Here is a 7773-nt window from a genome sequence, read left to right on the forward strand (position 1 = left end):
AACATTTAAAACTTGACTATTAATAAAAATTATATATTAATTTTTTAAAAGAATATAAAATAATATCTACAACTTTTAAAAATTAATTATGTAATCTTTAATTTTTTACTAAAAGCAATTATTGAATACAAACAATATTTAAAAAATTTAAATTTTTGAAACAAAATAAAATTATCCTAAAAAAAATTATATAAACAAATTTTTTTACCCTTAAAGATTTTAAGAGTTTGAAATTATTTTTTTTAGTTATAAAAAATACTTGTATTTTGTGACAAACAGATAACTTGTTACAAACAATATTTAATTTTGTGTTAAATTAATTTTTCGTTACAAAGTATTTTGAATGTTTGCAACTACTTTACCAAATCTTGTAACAAAATACTGGTTCATTACAAAAACTAACATAATTTGTAACAAAAAAATTAGGTTCTTACAAAATATTAGTACGGTTTGTGACAACTCGTATTGTTGTTACAAAACATTATTATTCTATAACAATCACCAATTATTGTTACAAAAAAAATAATCTTTTTGTAATAATTTTGAATTTGACACAAAATTTTTGTTACAAATGCTCCATTTTCTTGTAGTATTAGGTCGGGAAGACTAGACCTAAATCAACACCTGATCCTATCCGCAAGTCAACCTACTCCGATCTTAATCTAACCTATTGCCGGTCGGATTGGATATCGTGCCGCTAACATCATGTCACATGACACTTACCATAATACATCATCATCTAATTAATAGAAGAATCGATTTCACTTTTATATATTTATAGTTTTAATATGACTTACAAAATCTTTTTATGACTAATTTAAAGAATGACGTAATTTTTAAAAATGAATTTGAGTATTATCAAGATCTAGGAGAGAGAAATTACATTATAATAAGTATCATAATGAATTACTAGTAAATAGAAATATAATACTTAGCACAAAAAGAACAACCATTTTCGATGGGAAAATGCTACTTGCACAATAAAATTCAGCCTTTAAATCTAATATTTTATTTTTTTAATTAATCATATTTCCTATTTTTAAGGAACTACTTTTATTTTTAATACTTATCACCGTAAAATTTGTAACCACTTGCAATATATTGATTTTTTTCAAACCAAATCATAAAACTTGTAACAACTTTTCGTGCACTAATTTTTAAAAATAAGTGAAATTTTCAAAATCAATAAAACTCACTTCAATTATTTTTTTTATTCAAAACTCATGTCAAGAACACATCTAAAATTAAATAAACAACATAAACACATTTAAAATTATGTATTAACACAACTAAATTATTTTCATACTAGTTCTAAATTACATATTGAACACAGACAAAATTAAACTCAAATACACATCCAAAATTTTAAGAATGTACTCTAAATATTTTATCAACAAATCTAAAACTCATGTAAACAAACTTATATATGTACATAAGAACATAATAAATAACATAAACACATCTAATATTATAAGAATGCACTCTAAATATTTTATCAACACATCCAAAACTCATGTAAAAAAACTTATATATATATATATATATATATATATATATATATATATATATATATATATATATATATATATACATAAGAACATAATGAATGTAACACCCTACCACACAAAGCTTTACGCTTAAGTCGTAAAACAGAGGTGATGTGGTATTACGACCTCTAAAATAAAATGAGTACATATAATAGCAGAAGAATTATAATATGCTAGGAGCCTTGAAGAATAGAGGGAATAAAAATCGCAAAATAAAAGCGCAACTCTCAAAGAACGAGTTGACTTGTGTGCTAAGAAAACCATAACTACTAAACATAAGATGACAGAAGTAGGAATAGAGTGCCAAAGATACAAAATAACAAGCTCCTGACTCAGCCTGCGAAGTCAAGATTGGCCGAAGAATATTTACATATATATACATACATATGCAAAACCCAAAGTTACATATACACAATCCTACCTCTCCATAAACCTCTAAGAGGATCAAAAGAACAAGTTATGCGGAGAGAAAACCAAGTACATATATATATACATCATAACATAACAAAATAACCCTGTAACCACTCCGCTTCAAGAGTCCAGACGCCTAATGAGATGCCTCTCGACCTGCATCTGAAAAACAACAACATAGTATGGAATGAGGAGCAAATTATGGACTTCCAAAGTTCATCAAAAACCATTTTTACCAAATTACACTAAACCTCATTTTCTTCCAAAAACCACATTTTTCCTTTCAAAGCTCATTCTTATTCAACCCAATATACCATAACCATCAATACAATTCACTCTTCACCGTCACACAACCATTCTTGCAATCTTAACTCAAGCATATCACATTTCCCTAACTTTACACATTTTAATCACGACTAACATCTTAATCCAATTCCATTATTTATCATCTTCTTAAAATTCCTTAAACATTAGCACAACATTATTCATTATAGCAAAACCAACAATTCCAAATAAGCACCATTCAATTAAACACCATCCACAATCTCATCCATACCATTACTTTGTCACGACCACAAAGCCCTTCCTTCATCATTATCACATTAGCATATATATACACACATACACTTAACCCCCACTATCAATTATTCAACACAAGCACTACATCAATTTATCAATCAATCATCACAAACACTAATCACTTAATACATTTAGCTATTTCAACTTATCCTATAGTGCGCTAGCCTAAATTTTCATAAAATCTTATATGTTAAACGTGCGAAACCTAAACCATACCTTGGCCGACCACTTTATTCCATCCAAGGTAGCCTCACAAGCTAGAACCCAGCCCCTCCAAGCTCAAATAAACCAGCCACAAACCAAGCCTTGATCACCAATAAGCCTCCAAATACTCACTTTTCAATTCCAATGCATATATATGACTCAATTCACCCCTAATTCACATATATATCCAAATTCAGATTTTTCATCAAGAAATAAAAATTAACTAGGGTTTAGGTGATCCTTACCACACCCATATGCGTAGTAACTCAAGCCCAATAAGCTCCGCAAGCTAAATCGAACCTAGAACACCAAATTGAACAATTTTTAACATAGGTGCTTATAAATTTTTGAAACTGAAACAGAGAAAATCGAGGAAGGAAATGTGGATTTCTTACCTTACAATGTACCGGGCTTTGTAGAGTTCGACGCTGCAGTCGCGTGGCTGTAAACGGATCATCAATCGGAGCTTCGGATCAAAAGTTATCGAAAAATAAAATTTCACTAAGGGCCGGGTTTGGAAGTTTCAAACGCTCCTCCCTTGCTTGCTGAGCAGGGAGAAAATGAGCTTCAGCTCATTTAAATGATGGGTCCGGTTGGGCTTACGGGCCCGGTTTGGACCCAATTCAATCGGTTCAACTCATCCGGTCCAATTTCGGGCCAACTTTTTTGAAATTGGTATCAAAATTCTCGTTTTGAAGATCTCTATCTTATTTTAATATTTGTTTTGCATCCTTAATTTTTCTAATTAATATTCGATTTATTAGCTAGTTATTTCCTGTTTTTAGCGGGGTTTACAATCAATATAGACGCTAATGTTATTTTGTTTTAAAACAATTTTAGTTAAATAAAGCATGTTTCAATTATCTATGTTATTATGTATTATGCAAATATTGACTTGCTCAGTAAATTAGTTAATATATTAATTAATTAAGAAAATAATAATTTGGTAAATTATGTGTGTAACTTGTATTTAGAAAAATTGTTATAAAATTAAGTTATATTTTATAACAAATTTTTATGATAGAAAAATTTATATTGTTATAAAAACATTGTAAAAGTAAAAACTTGTTACCACTTTTGTAACAAATTTCAGTTTTTGTATTAAAAATATTTGTTACAAAATATTACTTTATATTATAACAGTTTAATTTTTTGTAACGGGACATACTATAACAATCCTGTAATAATTTTTTTGTTATAAATTTATTTTGTTTTAAAATTCAGATTTTTTATAACAATTTTTTTAGTTACAAATACTTTTTTTGTTTGTAATGTAAAAGTATTATTCATGTATAATGAAATTGACAAAGATCAAATACTATGGTCGAATTCTTGAAGAGAAGAAAGAGAGATTGTACTTCAATTTATTTTGATGATGTTGGTATGAGAATAAAGAAGAAGATGAGAGAAAGAGATTAACTAGAGTAAAATTTTGATTTGAGCTTTGAAATTTGATGCATCAAGCTTCAAAGATTAATAAATACGGAGCTTTCTCATTTTCTCTCTTTCTTCCTTAATGTTTCATTTTTTCTCTTTCTTCTTTAATGTTTCTCATTATTATTATTATTATTATTATTATTATTATTATTATTATTATTATTATTATTATTAAATAGTTTTTTCAATTTTCAAGTAATTATCAATTTATTTATATGCATACAAGCATGGTCAACTTTGGATGTCACAAACTAAGAATAGAAAGAATTAAAAAAATCCAAAATTTAGTATTTTATGAACATATTATAAGTTATTATTAACTTTCGACCTTAATCCAACTCTATAAATATGTGTGAGAAGTCCTCAATGGAAGCTATCAAAAGAAAAACTATTTTGTTTGTGACTTCATCCTAGGCTGTATTTTTAAATCCAAAAACTAGAAGACATGATGAAGATTGCAACAAAGATAACATTTGTGATAATTCTTCTTGCTTTAATAGCCACCAATGGTAATATGGTATTTCCTTTTTATCTTATATTTTTTTCTTTCGATATCTAAATTATTGTATTACCAAAGACCAATTAATCTTGTTTACAACCTCTCTTAGCATAATTTTTAATATAATTAGGTTACTTCAATATCAAAAGTCAAAATGAAATCCACAAGAAAGAAGTCTAGTGTGGCATTACTACATTTTGGTTGATATAATATAACATGTGTTTATACTTTATTTTTTTTCCATCTAGAAAGATACTTTTATATAATTCAAATCAGTACTTAATTACAACTGATGAACAAATTAGTCACAATTTATTACTAACAAATTTGAGATCCTGTATTATATTATTACCAAACTCTCTAATCCTCTTGACCCCTTTTTAAAAAAAATATAATATTTAAGTAAGGTAGGTAGATTAAAAAATTTGATTATTTTATTCTTGTCAACATTACGTCATTGACTATTCTCTTGATTAATTAACATTTAATTCTAGAAGATATTTAACCTATTACGTTTTTTTAGAAAAAATTGATCTAAACCAATAATTAATTATAACTGCATAAATAAATCATAATTGATTACCAACAAATTTGAGATCCTGCATTATATTATTACTAAATCCCTTAGCCATTTTGGTCCCTTTAAAAAAAAAAAAAACTATTTAAGTAAAGTAATCAAATTGAAACTTTTATGATTTTATTTTAGTGAATATTACGTCATTGACTTTTTTCTTAAGTAATTAAGATTTTAGTCTATCAAAAGATATTTTACCTATTATATTTCTTTTTACCTAAAGAATGTTACAAATAAATCAAATCTACAGTAGTTATTATTATTATTATTATTATTATTATTATTATTATTATTATTATTATTATTAAATAGTTTTTCAATTTTCAAGTAATTATCACTTTATTTATATGCACATGTATTAACGAGAGAATATGGTCAACTTTGGTTGTGTTTTTTTTTTAATAAACATAGGAGACTCGAACTCGTAACCTCTTAATTGAGTATGGAGAGATTATGCTATTTGAGCTATAACTCATTGGTTGTTAACAAACTAAGAATAGAAAGAATTAATTATAAAAGATCCAACATTAAGTATTTTATAAATATATTATAAATTATTGTTAACTTTCGACATTAATCCAACTCTATAAATACGCATGAGAAGGCCTTGATGGAAGCCATCAAAAGAAAAAAAAAATTTGTTTGTGATTTTAACCTAAATTTTATTTTTAAATCCAAAAAATTAGAAGACATGGTAAAGATTACAACAAAGATAGCATTTGTAATGATCCTTCTGGCGTTAGTAGTCACAAATAGTATTTTCTATTTCATCTCATATTTTCTTTCAATATGTACTAAATTATTGTATTACCAAAGACCAATTAATCTTGTTTATAATTTTGATCGTCTCCCTTAGTATAAATGTTAATTATGTTACTTCAATATCAAAAGTAAAAATAGAGTCCACAAAAAAAGAATCTACTCTGGCAGTACATGTTTAAACTAACTCAATTTTGGTTGATATCAAAACTAACTCAACAATTTTGTTTAAACTAAAAAGATGCTTTTCTATGAATTTTAGAAAATTTACATACGGCTTTTAAACCATGATATTTTTAATTAGAACAAAAATATGATACTTTTAGTTAAACTAAAAATGTGAATTTTTTTATCAAAAAACTATATAACGGGTTTTAATAAAATATTTATTTGAAACACCATCTATTAAAAATAATATTAATTTCTAATAAAAACTTTTTAAAACCAATCCAGGCACATTTAATTTTTTCTTCTTCCTCTATGTATGTGTTCATTAAAATATTGTAAATTGTTTATGATAATCAAATTATATTAGTAATGATTCTTTTTTTTAATCTCTTTGTAGGGTTTGGTCTCCCAAAAATATCAAGAAAGGTGGTGCCTCAAAGAGATTGTCGTAGTGATTGTGAAGATTTTATATTTCTTTGTCATCCGAAAATTCCTATGTGTGTGAATGGATCTTGTGTGTGTATAGGGTTAGACAATAACAATTCAAGCACAAAACAAGAACGCCACGATGAGATAGATGGTGAAAAATCAAAACTATTAGGCTAGTATATGTTTACCCTTATGAATGTGTATGTGCGGCTTGTGACCTATATATGATATAAAATAAATAAAAATACTATATCTGGACGGTGAGATTTTGAGAAGATCTTTCGTTGTTAAGTTTTTTCAAATGAAATATTGCTATGAATGGAACAATAATTTAATTGATGCTTTGTTGCTCTTTCTAAAAAGTATATTTTCAAAGAAAAATATATGTCCTATTTCATTTTACAATGTTCAAAAAGTGATTCGAAATTTTAAATTAAAATACAAGAAGATAGATGCTTGTGTGAATGATTGCATTTTGTTTTGGAGCAAGCATATGCTGATTTTGATGAATGTTCAAAGTGCAAGTAATCTAGATGGACGAAGGGGAAAAAGAATGAAAAGGATGACTCTCATAAGAAGGTGCCCCGAAAATACTAAGATACTTTTCGTGGAAACCTAGACTCCAAAAGATCTTTATGTGTGAAGAAACAACACTACCAATAAGGTGATATAAAATAAATAAAAATGCTATATGTTTATTAAAAATTAGTCACTAAATCATGTATTATGTATTTATGTATAAATATATGTGTTATTTAATTTATTTGTAATGTATATTTTATACTAATAATTGATTTTTATGATAAATTTTAGTGTATATCTAGTATAATAATAAAATAAAATATTCAATAATAAAATTCTTGAAATTTAATAATATGTTATTATTCTTGGATGTAAAATTCGTGATGTCTTACATAATTATATATTAGGATGGAATGAGAGCAGAAACTGAATCCAGTTCCTATCTAATTTTATGAAAGACAACACGACCTTTACATATATATATATAAAAAAAAAGGATATTTCGACCCAGACATTATTATCTTTAGATAATAAGAACTTTTATTAAAGAAATCACCAAATTGTAACAACTATTTTGTGGGGATTATTTGATATTATGTTCATTTAAAAAAAAAATCTTTACCGGTGGTGGTCAAATAAAAAAG

Source organism: Arachis stenosperma, chromosome 4 (genome assembly GCF_014773155.1).
Source record: "Arachis stenosperma cultivar V10309 chromosome 4, arast.V10309.gnm1.PFL2, whole genome shotgun sequence".
NCBI lineage: Eukaryota > Viridiplantae > Streptophyta > Magnoliopsida > Fabales > Fabaceae > Arachis > Arachis stenosperma.